Source organism: Anastrepha ludens, chromosome X, assembly GCF_028408465.1.
Source record: "Anastrepha ludens isolate Willacy chromosome X, idAnaLude1.1, whole genome shotgun sequence".
Taxonomy (NCBI): Eukaryota; Metazoa; Arthropoda; class Insecta; order Diptera; family Tephritidae; genus Anastrepha; species Anastrepha ludens.
In genome coordinates, this window is record NC_071503.1 from 57,683,505 (window position 1) to 57,703,515 (window position 20,011).

The following is a 20,011-nucleotide window of genomic DNA, read 5'->3' on the forward strand; positions in this document are numbered from 1 at the left end:
TACGCTCAGCTGGAGCGACCAATGCACAACGCCAAAACCCCACACAACTACTCCACTCAGTTATACACATACTATAACAACAACAAATATTCCAGTTACAACAATTGCATCTAAGTAATTTCATCAGGAATACCAATAATGCCCACAGGTAATTCAACATTGCAAAGCCAAGCAAATACTGTAAACTTTACACCAAAGCGCACGTGAAACTTACTCGTCACAGCATTCAAAGGTGGCAGAACAAGTAAAAAACAAAAATCACAAACCCAAACGCAAACAAAACAACGCCTCTCACATCATATTGGTTAAGTGACTCAAACCAATTCGTTCCTCTCGCTGATACGGATCACTCAGATTGTGGGACAATGTTAACTTTAACGGAGAAAAATCCTACACCCAAACCACCCCCCATATATGAATTTTCAAAATGTTGAAAATATCAACAAACTTACCAAAGTACTAAATTGCATCAAACATGTAAAATATGAAATGAAGGTTTTAAGTAACAACGAAATAAAAATACAAGCCATAGATTCAGTAAACTACATATCAATAATAAAATTATTAAAAGAGAAGTCAACGTAATACTAACCTAACCTAACCTAACAAAGAGGGTTTAAGGTAATTCTGCGTAATATGCACCACTCAACTGATGTTAAAGAAATAACTCAAGAGCTTAGCGAATATGGCCACGAAGTAGTTTATATCCAAAACATCTTGAAATCACGAACTAAAAAGCCTCTTCCATTGTTTTCTATGGAACTCAAATCAGACCCAAACAACAAAAATATGATATATACTCGCTAACATCCCTGTTACATTGTAAAATATGCTTTGAACCACCTCACAAAAAAAAAATTATAGCACAATGTAAAAACTATCAAAAATATGGACCAACAAAAACTTCTGCTCCAAAATCCCAATACCGTAAAAATCATACCGTAAACTATTGTATAAAGGATGCTTGGTATTCAAATCCTTAAAAATCAAGCATCTCCCAGCACTAAAACCAAAAGGCAAAACATTAAATGCCAAATTCCAAAACAAGCACTAAAAGAAAAAAAACCAAAATCTTCACTTGCAAATGATAACACCAAATAAAACATTTGCACAGGTAGTAGCCACGACTGACTCTCCGCCGACAAATAACGAACTCAACGAAGTTTAAGAAATGACGAAGCAACTTATATCCCAAATGTCAAACATGATGACTATTATCACCCTGCTTGTTTCGAAAATAGATGGACAAAATAAGTAATCTGAAACTAGCTCTATGGAATGCAAACGGCCTTGGTCAGTATGTCTTGGAACTTAAAACTTTCCTAGTTAAAAATAGAATAGACATCCTTTCAAAGACACACTTTGACACACTTTACGGAAAGAGCTACATACAAATTCCAGACTACAATATATTTTTTACTAATAATTCGGACAAAAAGGCACATGGGGGCTTAGCTATAATATTACGAAAAGCAGTCAAATGCGTTATGGTGGAGGTTCCATGTGTATGCGAGGATGGTTCCATGTGTAGGGAGGATGGTTCCATGTGTAGAAGTCCACGCAAGTGGGGAAAGTTACTGATCGCCATTCACCTGGGAGTGGCCAGGACGATTCTTCTACATATGGTCCAAGCAGCTCACAACGTCCGGGATTAGCCCACGTATCCTCTGGTTAGCTTCCGAACACCCGTTCGGGAGTGAGCTAACGTGAGAAGGCGAAGCATCCCAGCATAGCTGGTTGTGCGCTGGGTTTGGGACCCGCCACTTAAAAAGCCCCCCCAATGAAAACAGCAACAAAGCCTCGGATGAGAACTTCCAACACTGATGACGACCCCTGCAAACGAAATAAGGAATACGATTTGAGGGCATGCACCTGGAATGTCCGGTCCCTTAATGGGGAAGGTGCCTCTGCCCGGCTGGTTGATGTCCTCGTGAGAGTAAAGGCTGACATCACTGCCATCCAAGAGATGCGATGGACGGGGCAAGGTAAGAAAAACATAGGACCTTGCGACGTCTACTACAGCTGCCATTTAAAGGAGCGCAAATTCGGTGTCGGATTTGTTGTGGGAGAGAGACTTTGTCGCCAAGTACTGTCGTTCACTCCGGTGGACGAGCGTCTCGCAATAATCCGCATCAAAGCGCGATTTTTTAACATCTCGCTAATTTGCGCCCACGCCCCGACGGAAGAGAAGGACGATGCGACCAAAGATTCCTTCTATGAGCGCTTGGAACGTTCCTATGAGCGCTGCCCCCGCCACGACATAAAAATCGAGCTTGGTGACTTCAACGCCAGGGTGGGCAAGGAGGGAATTTTTGGTCCCACAGTCGGAAAATTCAGCCTGCACAACGAAACATCCGGTAACGGACAGAGGCTGATCGACTTCGCCGGGGCCCGAAACATGGTAGTCTGCAGCACCAGATTCCAGCATAAGAAGATTCACCAAGCCACCTGGCTGTCGCCTGATCGAAAAACACGAAACCAGATCGATCATGTTGTGATAGATGGAAGACACGCTTCTAGTGTATTAGATGTACGTACGATCCGAGGACCCAACATCGACTCGGATCATTACCTTGTTGCAGCCAAACTGCGCACCCGCCTCTGTGCAGCAAAAAACGTACATCTACCTGCGCAAAGAATGTTCGACATCGAAAAGCTGCAATCACAACAGACAGCCAGAAGATTCGCCACTCGACTCTCACTCCTGCTCTCAGAGAGTACTGCCCAACAAACCGGCATCCACGAACAATGGAGCAACATTTCTCGTTCTCTACGTACCGCCGCCGAAGAAGAAATCGGATTCCGGCGAGCCCGAAAAAACAATTGGTACGACGAGGAATGTCATGCTGCCGCAGAAAGAAAGGATGCCGCCTATAGAGCCACGCTGCGATCGGGCGCAACGCGAGCCATGTGGGATCGCTACAGAGAGCTGAAAAAGGAAGAGAGACGTATTATCCGAAAGAAGAAACGAGAGGCCGAAATACGTGAGTGCGAAGAGCTTGAGATGCTGGCCAACAGGAACAACGCCCGAAAATTCTACCAGAAAGTTCGGCGGCTTACAGAAGGTTTTAAGACCGGGGCGTTTTCCTGTAAGAACAAAGACGGCGAACTGGTGACTGACGTACAGAGCAATCTTAAATTATGGAGGGAACACTTCTCGAACTTATTAAACAGTGACAGCTGCGCATGTCACCGAGAAAGTGAAGATCCCGATACCCCAATCGTTGACGACGGAATTGTCGTTCCGCTACCCGATCATGACGAGGTGAGAATAGCGATAACTCGGCTAAAGAACAACAAAGCCGCGGGCGCCGACGGACTGCCGGGTGAGCTATTCAAACATGGCGGCGAGGAGCTGGTAAGGTGCATGCATCAGCTCCTATGCAAAATATGGTCGGATGAAAGCATGCCTGCCGATTGGAATTTAAGTGTGCTCTGCCCAATCCATAAGAAGGGCGATCCTGCAATTTGTGCCAATTACCGCGGGATTAGTCTTCTAAATATCGCCTATAAGGTTCTAGCGAGCGTATTGTGTGAAAGGCTGAAGCCCACCGTCAACCAACTGATTGGACCTTATCAGTGTGGCTTCAGACCTGGAAAGTCTACCATCGACCAAATATTCTCAATACGCCAAATCTTGGAAAAGACCCATGAAAGGAGAATCGACACACACCATCTTTTCGTCGACTTCAAAGCTGCATTCGACAGTACGGAAAGGAGTTACCTGTATGCCGCGATGTCTGAATTTGGTATCCCCGCAAAACTAATACGGCTATGTAAGATGACGTTGCTCAACACCAACAGCGCTGTCAGAATTGGAAAGGACCTCTCCGAGCCGTTTGATACCAAACGAGGTTTCAGACAGGGTGACTCCCTGTCGTGTGACTTCTTTAACCTGATGTTGGAGAGCATCGTGCGAGCCGCAGAACTTAATCGCTCAGGCACAATTTTTTATAAGAGCGTACAATTGCTGGCGTATGCCGATGATATTGACATCATCGGCCTTAACAACCGCGCTGTTAGTTCTGCCTTCTCCAAACTGGATAAAGAGGCAAAGCGAATGGGTCTGGTGGTGAACGAGGACAAAACGAAGTACCTCCTGTCTTCAAACAAACAGTCGGCGCACTCGCGTATCGGCACTCACGTCACTGTTGACAGTTATAATTTTGAGGTTGTAAAAGACTTCGTCTATTTAGGAACCAGCATTAACACCGATAACAATGTCAGCCTTGAAATCCAACGTAGAATCTCTCTTGCCAACAAGTGCTACTTTGGACTAAGTAGGCAACTGAGCAGTAAAGTCCTCTCTCGACGAACAAAACTAACACTCTACAAGACTCTCATCATGCCCGTCCTAACGTATGGCGCAGAAGCTTGGACGATGACAACATCCGATGAAGCGACGCTTGGAGTGTTCGAGAGAAAGATTCTGCGTAAGATTTTTGGACCTTTGCACGTTGGCAACGGCGAATATCGCAGACGATGGAACGATGAGCTGTATGAGCTTTACGACGACATAGACATAGCGCAGCGAATAAAGATCCAGCGGCTACGTTGGCTGGGTCATGTCGTCCGAATGGATACAAACGCTCCGGCTTTGAAAGTATTCGATGCGGTACCAGCTGGTGGTAGCAGAGGAAGGGGGCGGCCTCCTCTGCGTTGGAAAGATCAGGTGGAGAAGGACTTGGCTTCACTTGGTGTGTCCAACTGGCGCCGGTTAGCACGAGAAAGAAACGACTGGCGTGCTTTGTTAAGCTCGGCCAAAATCGCGTAAGCGGTTATCGCGCCAATTAAGAAGAAGAAGACAAAAAAGACAACATCCAAGCTACAACTACAAGCTGAAGAACAAATCGACGGCGCTATTGCGTTTTTCACCAATGCAATCATTTACGCAATAACCTTATCAACTCCAACAGTTAAACACACAACCAAAAGGAAATATATTCCGGACTATAGTAGACAGAAGATAAAACTTAAAAGAAAACAAAGGAAACAATGGTAAACAACAAGACATCCAGACGGAAAACAATCTTAAACAAAAGGACTAAAGATATTAAACAGATGTTAAAGGAATTTGAAAATACAAAGCTACAATAAATGACAAATTCTCACTATTGAAAGCGACGAAGAACATTAACAAAATAACACTTCACAAAAATGCAATTCTTACCGAAAATAATATGTGGGCTTAAACACATTTGGATAAAGCTTGCATACTTGCGAAACACTTCAAAAATACCGTCTGCAATCCAAAAAATAGGAAACAAAATAACTTACCTGATACAATCGAATTCAAAGGTGGAAAAATCAGAAAAGTGACCATACATGAAATACTGACAAAAATTAAGAATATAAACAATAACAAAATCTCCAGGCTACGACAGAATTAATGGACAAATTATAAAGAATCTACCCGGCAATGGAATTAAGTATCTAAGGAATATATTTAACTCGTCAATTAGACTCATATATTTCCCTTTGCTTGGGAAATAATTGCTCTGCCAAAACCAAATAAAGATTCCAACAAGCCCTCATCATACAGGCCGATAGGTCTCTTGCCTATTTTGCCGAAGCTATTTGAACAACTGATGTATAACCGCCTTGATCCCCTAATACAATCTAACGACATAATTCCTTCCCATCAATTTGGCTTTCGGCGAAAACATTCAACGATACAACAGGTACACACATACAAAATACAAAAGGAAATTGACAACAAAAATTATTGCGTCGCAGTCTACCTTGACGTGGCTAAGGCCTTTGACAGTGTATGGCGTCCCGGACTATTGCACAAATTAAAAAAAAAATACTTTCAACTACTAGTATCTACTTTTGCGGAGTTACCTTAATGAAAGATATTTTTATGTTAAATATCAGGACGAATGCTCTGGTGTACTACGTATGAACGCAGGTGTTCCATAAGGAAGCGTTTTGGGCCCACTTTCATAGATTATCTATACACATGGTATACCCTGCCCAAGTGACGATAGCATGATTGCAACTTTTGCTGATGACACCGTTTTAATGACCTCTAACAAAAACATAAATGTTGCGACAAATAAACTACAACAGCTACTTAACACAACGCGGGTGAATCGAAATTAACACAGATAAAACTATCCAAGTAATATACACAAACAGAAAGTATGATCCGCAAATATTGCCTATAAATACAAAAGCCAAATATTTAGGCAAAATAATTGATGCAAAACTAATCTGGAAGAAGCATATACTTCAAAAGAGTAGCGAAGTTAAAAACAGATTCAGACAACTCTAGTGGCTACTACGAAACGGCTCGCGACTTTCACTTAATCTTTTTAATCTACAAAACTCTTATAACTCCGATCTGGAAATATGGCATCGAACTATGCGACAGCAAGCAAATCAAACCTTAAAACAATGCAACTACTACAATCAAAAATCCTAAGGACTATCACAAACGCAGCCTTGTACATAACAAATGTCGATATACACAGTAGAGTGGGCCGAAAATTTTTTTTTTTAGGATCGAATTCTAATAGTGCGGAAAAGTTGCACTAATAAAGTGTGTGCCAAATTTCAGCCCAATCGAACGATATCTTCTGTCGCCAGCAGAGACCTCAAATATTGAAATTTCAGTAAATTTTCTGAAAAATTTTATTTTTTCAGGATATTTTTTTTTCTCTATGCATACATTCCGGAACACATTTCATACCAAAAATACGGACTATAAACTAATTAAACATAAATTTATCCAAGTTTAAGCACCTGTACACTATAAAATAATAATAAAACATTATTGATTGTGCAGCTTTTTGCCTACTTTTTATTGCAAAAATACAAGTACATAAATATTTTTGTAGCCCAGAACCCACCAGGTGGAGGTTGCTGCACTTTGCGTTCCTCTTTTTTTGTTTTTTTTTCTTTTGTTTTTTTTATTTAATTTTGTTTTTTTAATTTTTATTTATTTTTTTAATTTTTATTATTTTTTATTTTATTTATTTTTTTTTAACTGGTTTTGTTCTTTTTTCATGTTTTGTAATATTGTAAAAAAAATAATAAAATAAAACTTATTTCAAGAAAACACTGCGGTTTTTAAACTTAAAGCAAAAATTCATTTCGTGATAAAAAAATTATAAAATAAAAAGTATTTCAAGAAATTCTGCGTTTTTTAAACGTAAAGCAATAGTGCATTTCATATTTATCAAATCAGAGGGAGCATTGCGCTTTGTTGTCAAACTGAGCCATAATTTGACGGGATGCTAAAGTACACCGAATGAATCCATCCCGAACGTCAATTCCGCATATTTGAAGCGATGCTTAAGTAACGAGTTTCACGATTCGCTCCACCGCAAGTGTGTGGCATAGATATTTAGAGAACGCCCATTTCTCATACACATTGTTGGATGATAAAATCACGGTAAGAATTTCATTTGTTACGTTCTTTAGAGAGGGGAAGAGATTATATTTACCGAAGAGCAGTTTATCATTTTGTTGTAATCATCAGCATGAAAATCGAGATTGGGTAGAGTGCGACATACATGTAGTAAACTATTTCGCGCTTGCAAAATTTTTGCGAGAGCATCGAGGCGAATTTCTCGTCTCTCGTCATCATTGTTAAAAGGATGTTTTCCGGAAGAGCAAAATATGCGTTCCGAGAAATAGAAACATTAACAACGACTAAATATTTAGGTGCGAGGTGCCGAGTCCATCTCATAGTTTCAAACAGGAGCCTTGGCCCGTTTTCAAGAAAGCTATTATTTCGTATTTTAAATCACATTGGGACATAGACGGTCAGTAAATATTTTAGCTGAAGGTCGAACTGTTGAAATATACAAACGCAAAATTCTATTAGCACACGTAAGCCAGCGATCGTGGTTGATTCGACTAGGATCACAAAATATAAGTTCCGATGGGCAAGTACCTCTTTGGATTGCCTTTGATATTTCCAGCAAATACTTTTGATCTTTGCTGAGATCAAGGCTCTCTGCTTCCTCCTGACTCTACTCTCATTTCCCATCTTTGAAAAAACAACATCTCACTACATCTTCATAACTTGGTAGTTGATGATGTGGCAAATCTTTAGGCCTTCCACACATTGGGCAATTAAAGGTTTGTCTTAGGAAAAATGCCATTGTCGTTATATAAACTTTTAATAAAAGATTATAATTGTGTGAGTCGTGCTCTGATTAGCGTAGGACATGTTTTTCTTAATACTAAAGGAGCCACTAAAGAAGCGGTAGAAAGCAAAATAGCAAAACGTATTGTGAAGTATTGCGATGAAGGCGAAATGTCACCTTCAAAAAAAGTTAAAACCATGGCTAAAGCCAATAACGTGAAGCTTAAAAATGAAAGCTTTTGGACACTTCTGCAACTCAAAGCAAAAAAAAACCTGACAAAATTTTTATTCCACCTATCAAGGTGCTGGCAATAAGTAGTGACTATTTACTTAAACTTTTGACTGCAAAAGAAATTAAACATTTCCTTATTAAAAAAAATATCAATGGGTGTTAAAATTATTTGTGAAAATATTAATGTGTATGAGCAAATTAAGAACGAATTGAGGGAAAATAAACTACAATTTTTTACCCATGACTTAAAGGGTGATCGCGCATTCAAAGCGGTAATATACGGCAAAAGTGCCGAAAACGTCAACACCGAGTTAACTTCTCTCGGACTCAAATGCAAAGAAGTAAAAGCAATCATAAAGAATAACAATGATAACTATACTGATACTATATACGTTGTATATTTTGAAAATGGGACAGTGAGACTTCATGATCTGCGTCGAAATGTAAAATCGCTATTTGAAACCATTATACCATGGGACTACCAGCGAAAAAAAAGAACCAACCAACACAATGTCGAAATTGTTAAATGTTCGGCCATGGAGAGCGCGGATGCTTCATTAAATCAAAGTGTTCAAATTGCGCCGGTGAACATAAAACCACAGACTGTACAACTGTGTACGTTATACAGAAAGGACGTGTTTTTAAAACGCTCTCTAAAAAATTGCTTACAACCGCATATACAAAGTATTAAAACCAAGATCCCTAATTAAACCGGTCGTGTTTCGCCTAAGTGAAATTGGTTTACTCCGGGATTAACAAAATAAATTAAATAATAACCAAATCAGCGAAAATAAAACACCAAAAAACCAAAAGTGCAAACAGATGAGTGTCCGACGTTCTCCGCCGCCAGTGCGCGTTCGCTCAGCCAGCATTGATGAGAACGGCGATGCAGCAGCTTTCATCAACGGGAACAAAAACGGGCGTACAATCTCCCCGCTTACAAGTAGTTTTGGCGCAAACGAAATTGTCTCTGTTTCGCAAATGCAGTCAGAAGGCATTTCGCAAACCAACGGAAAAACTTCTGATCGAATTGTGAGTACACTCTCTACAGACTCTACAGAATCAGCAAATCCGTGGTCGAAGCACAGCTTTTCTGTGAGCAGATCTACAGCCACAGCTCAAGAAGAAAAGCTCTCTCACGAAAGCTCTAATCAGTAACTGCCCAAACCAGAGTAAAATTAAACAGTCGGTCATACAGACTGGGTTAGACCGCTACATGAACATTCAGCCAAAGCGTAAACTAAGTCCGCAAAAGCAAACAGTTGATAAACAAAGAGAAAAAAAAAAAAAATTGTGAAGACGGCTCCCTGCGCCAGAATAGATTTGCTATACTAGACAACAGTGAGGAAATAACCAAGAGTAAACTGCAATAGCACCCACAAGTCTACTGATCCGAATTGCCAAAATCGGGCTGCATATATGCAAATCAAACAAAAATTCAACAAGATTTCACAAGTGCACACTCCAGCACAATTTAAACTGCAGTTGAACGATGAACAGTTTCCGAAGCTAAAGGCGAAAAGATTGCAGCTCAACCAAAGGCTGCCGACTCCCACAACAATTACGCAGGGCTGGCGTTCTGGTAATAATGGAGCTGCTAATAGCGGGTCAAATGATTGTTTGTTCACGTACGAGGAAATCACTCAACTGACTCTCGATATTATTTCTAAGCTTAAAACATGTACCAGTAAAGACCAACAATTTAATGTTATAACTCAACTAGCTATTAAATATTTGTACTCAAGTAATAAGTGATGTCTGAACTGTCTATAATTTTTTGGATCTGTAGAAGTATCCGTAATAAGTATTATGAGTTTTTTGATTTTCTATATCAAAACCACATCGACATTTGTTTGCTCAGCGAAATATGGCTCAAAAGCGAGAACAAATTATATCGTCCACACTATTCGGTCATACGTAGGGAACGACTTATTTCAGCTGGAAGTGGGGTTGCCATCTTAGTCAGGAAAACAATTAATTATTATGAAATAGAAAATATAAAAACTTAAGTAATTGAAAACGTAGGAATTGAAATTGTTGGTAAAAATAATAGCAAAATTAAGATTTTTAGTGTATACTATTCGGGTATACTATCAGGTTCACCAACAAATGATCTGCGTAAATTTTACAAAAAAGATTTCAGACGTCTTTTTAATGTTAAAGAAAGTGTAGTATTCTGTGGCGATTTCAATAGTAAACATCGTGAATGGGGTTGTGTAAGAGCAAATGCTTGGGGAAATATACTCAAAGAATTTTTAACATTTTTTTCAATTACCATTTCTTATTCAGATAATCCTACCTATATTCCATCTACGACAAGATCTTCACCGTCAAATCTAGATATTGTATTGACTAACATTCCAACTTATGTCTCTAAGCCAAAATTAATTGAATTCTGATCATTTGCGCGTAAAATTTAATTTGAAGATAGATCCATATATTTCCAATTTTTAACTGGGACTTCTGGGATATTTACAAAGATGTTGACGAAAATATAAAATTTTTGAGTAGTCAAATAATGAATGCAGTAAGAATTTCAGTGCCTCAGAAAACACCAAAGATTAATAGTGTCAAACTGGCACCTCATATATTATATTAAATTTAATTAAAATAAGAAATTACTTTCGAAGGCAATGGAGCCACTATCGGCAACAGGAAGATCAGTTAGAAATATTTAGATTGTCTGGGCTCATACGGAAAGAAGTCTTTCAACATAGGAACAAAGAATGGAATAAAAGGATAGGTGAACTAGATACAAGAAGTAAGCCTTTCTGGAATATAAGCAAAGTTTTAAAAAAGAGGCATATACAATGTCCAGCTCTCTTCGATCAAAACAAAACTATTGTGCTAAGCCACGAAAAAGCAAAGGCATTTGCTCACACTTTCCAAAATAATCACAAAGCTTCGAAGCACTTAAACTCTAAACTACATGAAGATGCGGTAAATGAAAAAATTTTAAAACTGAATTCTCTATATGTTAATACCTCACCAACCGACTATGTTAAGTGTGAATACATCGATTTATTAATTCAACAAACAGCTTTACGAAAATCCTCAGGTTTAGACGATATAAGGAATATAATGCTTAAGAATTTGCCTAAAATAGCAGTTATTTTCTTTACATTTATTATCATTGCATGTCTTAAACTTCAGTATTTTCCGGATACATGGAAAACGGCAAAAGTAACTCCAATACCAAAGCCCGGAAAACCCCCAAATGAAATCGGAAGCTATCGACCAATAAGCCTTTTAAGGAGTCTCGGTAAAATATTCGAACAAGTACTAATAGATTAATTAACAGCATTTATTAATGAAAATAATGTATTGCCTGCTGAACAGTTTGGATTTAGGAAATTTCACGGTACAACACACCAAATCCAGAGAATTTGCAACCATATAAAATCTAATTTCATTAATAAAAAGTCCATCGCTTTAGTCCTCTTCGACGTTGAAAAAGCCTTTGACTCCGTTTGGCACAATGGATTGATAATTAAACTCATAGATTTTAAATTTCCAATCCAACTTATCAAGATCGTTCAAAGCTTTCTAAAAAATTGTTATTTCTGTGTCTGTATAAATAATGAATTTTCAGACCTAACGGAAGTTCCAGCTGGTGTCCCTCAAGGATCAGTCATAGGACCTATTTTATTTAATATTTATGTGTCTGACGTCCCTAAGTTTGACAACTGCCACTACGCCGTGTATGCTGATGATATCGGTATTTTTTATTCGCACAATTCTGCTCATGACATAGTGAGTAAAATGCAAAGTGCGCTGAATCATATCGCAAGTTATTTTCACAGATGGAAAATAAAACTTAATGTTAGTAAAACGCAAGCCATCTTTTTTACCAAAAAAATAAGTCCATGCAATTTTCCCAGCATAAATCTAAATATTAATAGGCATGATATAAATTGGTCAAACACCGGTAAATATTTGGGCTAGTATTAGACAAAAATCACATTCACCACATAATCCATCAAAATGCTATATCCTTTAATCAACAGGAAACCGGAGCTCAGTACTGAAAATAAGCTTGTAATATGCAAAGTAATTTTCCAATCAATTATGCTCTATGCATGTCCTGTATGGTAAACATATGCAAAAACACATATAAAGACCTTGCAAATACAACAAAATAAGCTTCTGAGAATGATGCTTAATTTAGCATGGGATTATTCCACAAGACGGCTACACAACGAAAACAAAATAGAAGTGAATTTCCCACGAATCGAAAAACTTAATGATAAGTTTAAGATAAAATGTAGTTATTTTAATAACCAATTAACATTAGATCTGCTTCAGTATGTTTAAGTCATCAAATATCTGCATTGTACATGTACATAACTTCCCTTTTTTTGTTTTTTTTTGTTTTTTCATAAGGGTTTTTATAGTAGTTTTTCCCCTTAATTTAATTTATATATATTGTTCAACATTATCTTATGGAAAAAGTATATTTAAGAATTAAGGTAGCGTACACCATATTCTGCAAATTAGGTTTAACCCAAAAAAATTTTATATTGAACGTTTTTTACTACTTAATAAATAAATAAAAAAAGATTATAATTAAATGCATTTATACGAAACAATATCTTTCGAATAAAGCGGAAGAAAAAATAGACAAAGTAATTGCTGTAACTTCAATTCAACTCGCAGTACAAGGACGAGCTACTGGGAGCTCACTAAACGTATTGCTTGATCAAAGAAACAGAGTAAAGCGTACTGAAGTAAATTGTTTTAGTGGGCCTTCTCATATAAAATTTGTATTTAAAATATACCGGCATGATAACAAATAATATAGTATTTTCAAAAAAGCTAAAATTGTTCAGAATTTAAAGTGATATTTCAAAATTTGAGGCCTCTGCAGACGTCATTCGAGAAAGCAGCACAAAGCATATTCACAGACTACTAACACACACAAACGAAGATATGCTGGAAATTCCACATTCAGAACAGCAAAAACGAAGACTAAAACGAATAACTCCGACATCCCTAGCAGATACTTCATCACTAAAATAAATATCAACCTGTTCTACGTTTTATGTCATATAATTCTTATTTGCATTATCCCTCTTATGTTGTAAAAAGAAATGTACTTTAAATAATGATTTAATGTTACACTTATATTTCCATAATTTTTTATAAAAATTACTAAGAGTCGAAAGTTGCCAGATGTAATAAATTGAAAAAAAAAACTAAAGAAATGGTTACAAGTGAATCATTGAAAGTATTGCCCATCGCTGGCTACTACTTTTTCCCATCTTTCTGGTAGATCTCGTATACCATCGCGGTAAAACTGTTCATCTTTTGAGGCTATCCACAGATCAAGCCATTTTTTGATGTCTTCATATGAATGGAACTGCTGGACAGCTAGACCATGTGCCATCGATCGGAACAGGCGATAATCGGATGGCGCAATATCTGGAGAATAAGGATTTCTCATTTCAGTGTTTTCAGGTAGGTTTTAACGGGTTTGGCCACGTAAGGCCGAGCGTTATCATGCTGTAGAATCACTTTTTCATGCCTCTCCTCGTATTGCGGCCGCTTCCCGCGCAGTGCTCGGCTCAATCGCATCAATTGAAGTCGAAAACGATCCCCAGTGATTTTTTCGCTTGGTTTTAACAATTCATAATAAATAACACCAACTTGGTCCCACCAAATACATAGCATAACCTTCGCAGCGTGAATATTCGGCCGAGGCGACGACGTATGTAGAAGCTTGACCGGGCAGTCCCCATGACTTTCTTTTCTTTGGATTGCTGTAATGAATCCATTTTTCATCACCCGTCACGATGCGATGAAGAAAACCCATCCTTTTTTGAAGCTGGAGCAGTTGTTCACAGGGGAAAAAACGACGTTCAACATCCCTTCGTTTTTACTCATAAGGAACCCAAGTCCCCTGTTTCTGAGTCATTTCCAAAGCAAGCAATCGCTTGGAAATGGATTGACGCAAGCTCTTCGTGCGTTTGACACGGATCCTCATTGACCAATGCATCCAATTTAGCGTCTTCGAAGGTTTTTGGCCTTCCTTCACGCGGGCGATCGTCAACATTAAAATAACCGTCTTTCCATAACGCTATTAACGCTAAATCTGTCATAGCAAATAAAAACATTTGGTGAAATTTTCAAAGGCATGCGTGCGGGTCACGTGGCTAAAACTGTTCTTGATGAAGAACTAAACCAATAATGATATACCTGTTTTAACAAGTATTTACATATGTATACATCTTCTGGATTTATAATTGAATTAAATGATTCGTTCGTTATAATAGGGCCTTTCAAAGGACGCGCCTAGATGTTCTTTTAAAATGAAACAGGTAAAAATTTAGATTCTTTCACGTTTCACAAATACGGTTCTTAACAATTATATGTATGTGAAAAATTACATCATTTATAGTAAATGTCCTTCATGAGCATGTTTACAGGTAAACCAGTTAAATTCCGCCAAAGAGTCGATTTCTGATTGCCTAATTGTTGAGAACGTGTATATATTGTGATTGAAGATCAAAGATGATATAAAAAAGATACCGTCCAGGAATTATTCTTTCTATTCCCATGAATCATTCATAAAATGAAAATGCCTTTCAATTTCTCAAAAATAGTGCATATTCACTTTTTTCAATCAAATCACAATTTAAACACTCCGAACACACACAGTAATTGAAACTTCGATTAATTCTATGGATTTAGAAGCATCCTTTCGCCACTCTAACATTAGAGCTGGCTCTGTGTGAAAAAACCGACTATAACACGATTTAATTAAGATAAAGTGCTCTTTTAATTAGAGTATGGTCGAACTTTTAGACGGCTTTAACTTGAGTACGATTACGCGCCATAGTACAGGGTCCGGTACTCGAAGTGTAACCAAATTCACACTGCTCGCGCAGCCGATGCACGAGCATCAGCTGTCTGTTGATTAGCTAAATGACAGTCCAGAGTATTGTTTACAACCGCGCAGAGTATTGTTGCCAAGAGTAAATGCGAAAATAGAAAATCTGTAATGAATTTGAAACGTAATAGTGTGATTGCATTATATGTGGCTAAAAAATCACAACCAGCGATTGTTCCTGAGCTCGAGCACCTTAAAGTAAATACAGTTTTTGTTTATCGCACCATTACTCGTTACAATGATACTGGTCACATCGCGAAACGTTATGAAGGTGGTCATCAAAAGATTGCACCGTCACTTTGAGCAGAATCCCCGACGAAATGCCAATCGAATGGCGAAAGAATTGAAAATATTTGACCGTCGCATCCGCCGCATACTGAAAAATTATCTCAAAGTCAGGCCTTGAAAGATCCAAAAGGCGCGTGATCTCACACCAAAGCAGCAACAAGTCAGACTTGAGGGAGCGAAGGAGTTGCTTCGCTTAACCGAAAGTGGTCAATTTCCGAAAATTGTGTTTTCTGACGAGAAATTTTAGAGTTTATTTTACCAACCGTTCATACGAGAATCTGAGTCATCGATTGGCCACCAGGAGGCAGCACCCGCCACAGGTAATGGTTTGGGCCGCTGTAACCGCAGATGGGCGCTCTCTAATCATTTTCATCGAGCCAGGCTTCAAGGTAAGTGCGAAATATTATCGGGAAAGTATTCTGGAGGCAATCATTTCGGCGGCAGACCATGGACGTTTCAACAGGACTCGACACCGTCTCACAAAGCTTGAGTGAACCAAAAATGGCAAAAAAAACACGTTCCGAACTTCATAACGTCCACACAATGGCTCTCAAATTCACCAGACACGAATCCGATGGATTATTCTCATTGGGCCGTTTTGGAGAGCAAGGTGCCAACTAAAAGATTCACCAGTCACGAGGCGCTGCAGAAAGCCATTGTCCGCGAGTGGGCCAAAATACCTGAAAGTCACATTCGGGCAACTTACGATTCGTTTCTGGACCATCTCAAGGCCATAGTCAAGGCAAAAGTTGGTCATATCGAGCAAAAGTAAATTGATTCTTAATTTTGTATTATTTTCACACATGTTTTATTTTAAATTGAATAAAAGTAATTTTCCAAACTAAATTTGTGACCTTTTTAATTGGCTACACTTCGAGTCCCGGTCTCTGCATTGCTGCGGAGACTCCACAGGAAAACGTGTTTGATCTATCTGGATGACATCATCATCATCCATCTGAAAAATTTGGAAGAAGTCCTTCAGCCGCGGAATTACGATTGAATACGAAGAAGTGTGCCTTCTTCAAAACATAAATCACATATCTTGGACATAAGGTGGCAGCCGAGGGCATCAAGACGGACGAGGAGAAAATAAAATCAGCAAAAGTATATTAAAATGTCCACGAGGTGCGATGATTTATCATTCGGAAGAGGTTCCACTCCTTCAATGAACGAAGGTAATCATTGGGAAACACTGCACGATGACATGAATGAGTTACACAATCATGTGAGGCAGCATGCGCAGCTAAAGAGTGACAGATTTGACCGTGCTGTGAACTCCGAAGGATTCAGGGAAGGTAGTTTGGTTAGTTCTTATAACTCGCAAAGAAAGAAAAGGATTTATCCAACATTGTAAGTTTCCTGGTAAGGTCCATGCAATGCGATTAAAAGATTGAACGATGTGGTGTACCGCATGTAGCAATGCAAAACTGGACAGGGAAAAGTCAAAGTAGTGCAGATTTGGTGTCTAATCGAGACGATCAGACTTCATCGGAGGGCAGTGTTACTATAGCGAAATTTAGCAAACCGACTGGCAAAAATAGCGAACTAGAGGCCAAAACAAAAATATGAATTAGCCTTGATAGCGACAGCAGATAGCAAGATAGAGCACGCTTTCTGGGTCTACCGCTATATGAGTTAGACGAAGACGACAGGTGACTAGTAAACTGCTGCTAGAACAGAGCTCTCCGACCTGCCAGATCTAGAACTTACGATAGTTATTAAGTACATGTATATAAGCCGAGGGGCATGTGCATGGGGTATTCAGATTGAAATTTAACTTCTGAGCGAATAAAGGAATAAGAGTGATTCAGTCTTAAAGGGAACGTGTACTTTTAGATGTAAAGCATTGGAAATAAAGAAAAGCAAGTGTGTTGCCATTAATTTGTATCTTTCTTTCGATAATCCAGTGACCAAACTCAGAAAGTTATTGTAAGAGATTTATTTGAATTTTAACGTAAGAAAATTCGTAATAATGCATAATACAAATTATTGTGAAGTGTGTTCCAAAGATCCGATGAATTTTAAAAATTCGCAGGCTATGTACATTCGACTTTCGATCATTATTATTTTTTTTATTGGTACACTCGTCTCGAAGATATGTTCACGGTTTTAGCAATACAGAATGTTTAGTTTGTTTGTGAGAGATATAAATAAGACAAGTGTTTTGCATGTTCGACAATTTTCTGCTATCAAAAAAAATGGATCAAAGAAGTTGCATCAAATTTTGTGTAAAAAATAGAATTAAGTGCTCAAAAACACTTGAGATGTTGACAGTGGCATAAGGTGGAAGTACTTTGAATCAAAAAAATGTTTACAAGTGGTGCAAGCTTTTCACAGAAGGCCGAGAAGATGTGAATGACGACGCTCGCTCTGGACGCCCAAGCACATCAACAACCGATGAAAATGTTGAGAAAGTGAAGAAAATTGTTATGGGGAATCGTCGAATCCGAATTAGAGAATTTCCTGAGGATGTCGGCATATCGGTGGGCTCATGCTATGCAATCTTTTCGGAAATTTTGACCATGAAGCGTGTGCCAGCGAAGTTCGTTCCAAAATTGCTGAAATTTGGCCAAAAACAACGTCGCATGGGCATCGCTTATTAATTGTTGAATGACGTGAACGATGATACAGATTTTCTTAAAAGTGTCATAACTGGTGACGAATCATCGGCATACAGTTTTGACATCTAAACAAAAGCCCAATAGTTTCAATGGAAGGGTCCAGAAAATCGCCGAACACGCAAAACACAAACTAAACATGTTATATTGGTAAAACCTTGAACATATCTTCCAGACGAGTGTACCAACATAAAAAAAATAATAATAAAAAGTCCAACGTACGTAGCCTTGGCCCTATTCTCATACATATGCATATAAATTTTATATATATGTACTTAGTCCTGCCATAAGTTCTGTTACAAGTTAAATCCGTTATAGATATGAAATTATAATACTTTTTTAATTAAGCTAGTTTTGTTTAATCATCTAAATTAAAAAAAAAAGTAATTTTCATTCCAAATTGTTACCATTTTCTTTTACAAAGCCTTCAAACGACTAGGCCATTCAGATATTGCAGCACGCACGGTTTGCATGGATATTGACGTCGCTGCGCAAACCAAATATTGTTTGAGACTCTCCAAATTTCTGTGAAGTCTTCGACAGGCCATGCTCTCCAACTCTGACCACAAACTATCTTCATTTAAGATAGTACTGCTCAACTACTTCACCACGCCTTTTTTGACATCCTTCTGGTACACTTTTGCCCCGGTCTTAACCCCTATTTAGCAGAAATAAAGAGATGTAACACTTCCCACCAAACCATTAAGGGGGCTGGATGGTGGCCACGCTGAATCCTTGGAGCAACATTTTTTGGGCCTTTAGGAGTTTCAGAAGATTTTTTCGTTTTACTCATTGAAAACTTTTTCAACAGTGAAAATGTTCTCACTTGTGAAAATAATATTTTCATGGCCATTGATTGCGTGTCACCGAAGAAGCTCCTTGCATCTGTCAAGTCCAATTTTCTTCAGAGGTTTCATTTGGAGATCATCTCTAACTAGTCTTGACATGGATCTAGTCGATACAGAAAAGATTTTCTGCTTGTACATAAGTCTGGTAAAAGTGCAAGTGAGATTTATGAATTGCTAAAGAAACTTAATCTTTCGAGCATGTTTGTTTACCACACGATCAATCGGTTTTCCCAAACGTCTGAAAAAGAAGTGATCGTCCTCGCGTTGCTCGAACCAGTGCAGCCTACAAGCCGTTCGAGAAAGAATTCGTAGGAATCCACTCAGAAAGCAGAAAATCATGTCCTGTGAAATAAATGTATCGACCAGATCCATGTCAAGACTAATTAGAGATGATCTCCACATGAAACTCTTCCGTCGCCCAACTGGTCATCTTTTGACAATGCACTTGAAGACAGATGCAAGCAGCTTCTTCGGTGGCACGCGGTCTACGGCCATGCAAATACTCTTTTCACAATTGAGATTTTCATATAAGCACTTCCCGCTTATAAGCATTGACTATGTATTCACTCAAATCCACGGTTGTAAGCGTTACCGGTGCATCTAGTTGAACGAAACGAACGATTACTTGTATTAAATTAAATAAATTTCCATTTAAAACAAGAATATATTGAGATTTCGTTTATTTACAACAAATACATGTAGATCAAATGCGCAGAAAATTATACCGAATTTTCGATCATTCTCTGTGTTCTAAATATTTATATGATGTAATTTAAAAACAGTCTTTAATTTTCTACTGAATGTTCTTTTTAGCGAGGCCTAAATAACATAGTACTGCTTAATATTATATTATCAATTTCAAGCATACATATATATTTTGTAAGGATAAGTGGTTATTGCCCCAATAAAAAAGGAGAAGAGTGCAAAACTAAATTTAAGTGCTATAAACGGGAAGATGATACATTTTTCGTTGCTTGTAAGCGGGTAATGCTTAAAAGTGGAATGCTCATATCGTGTTTCTTGTGTATATTTGAACAG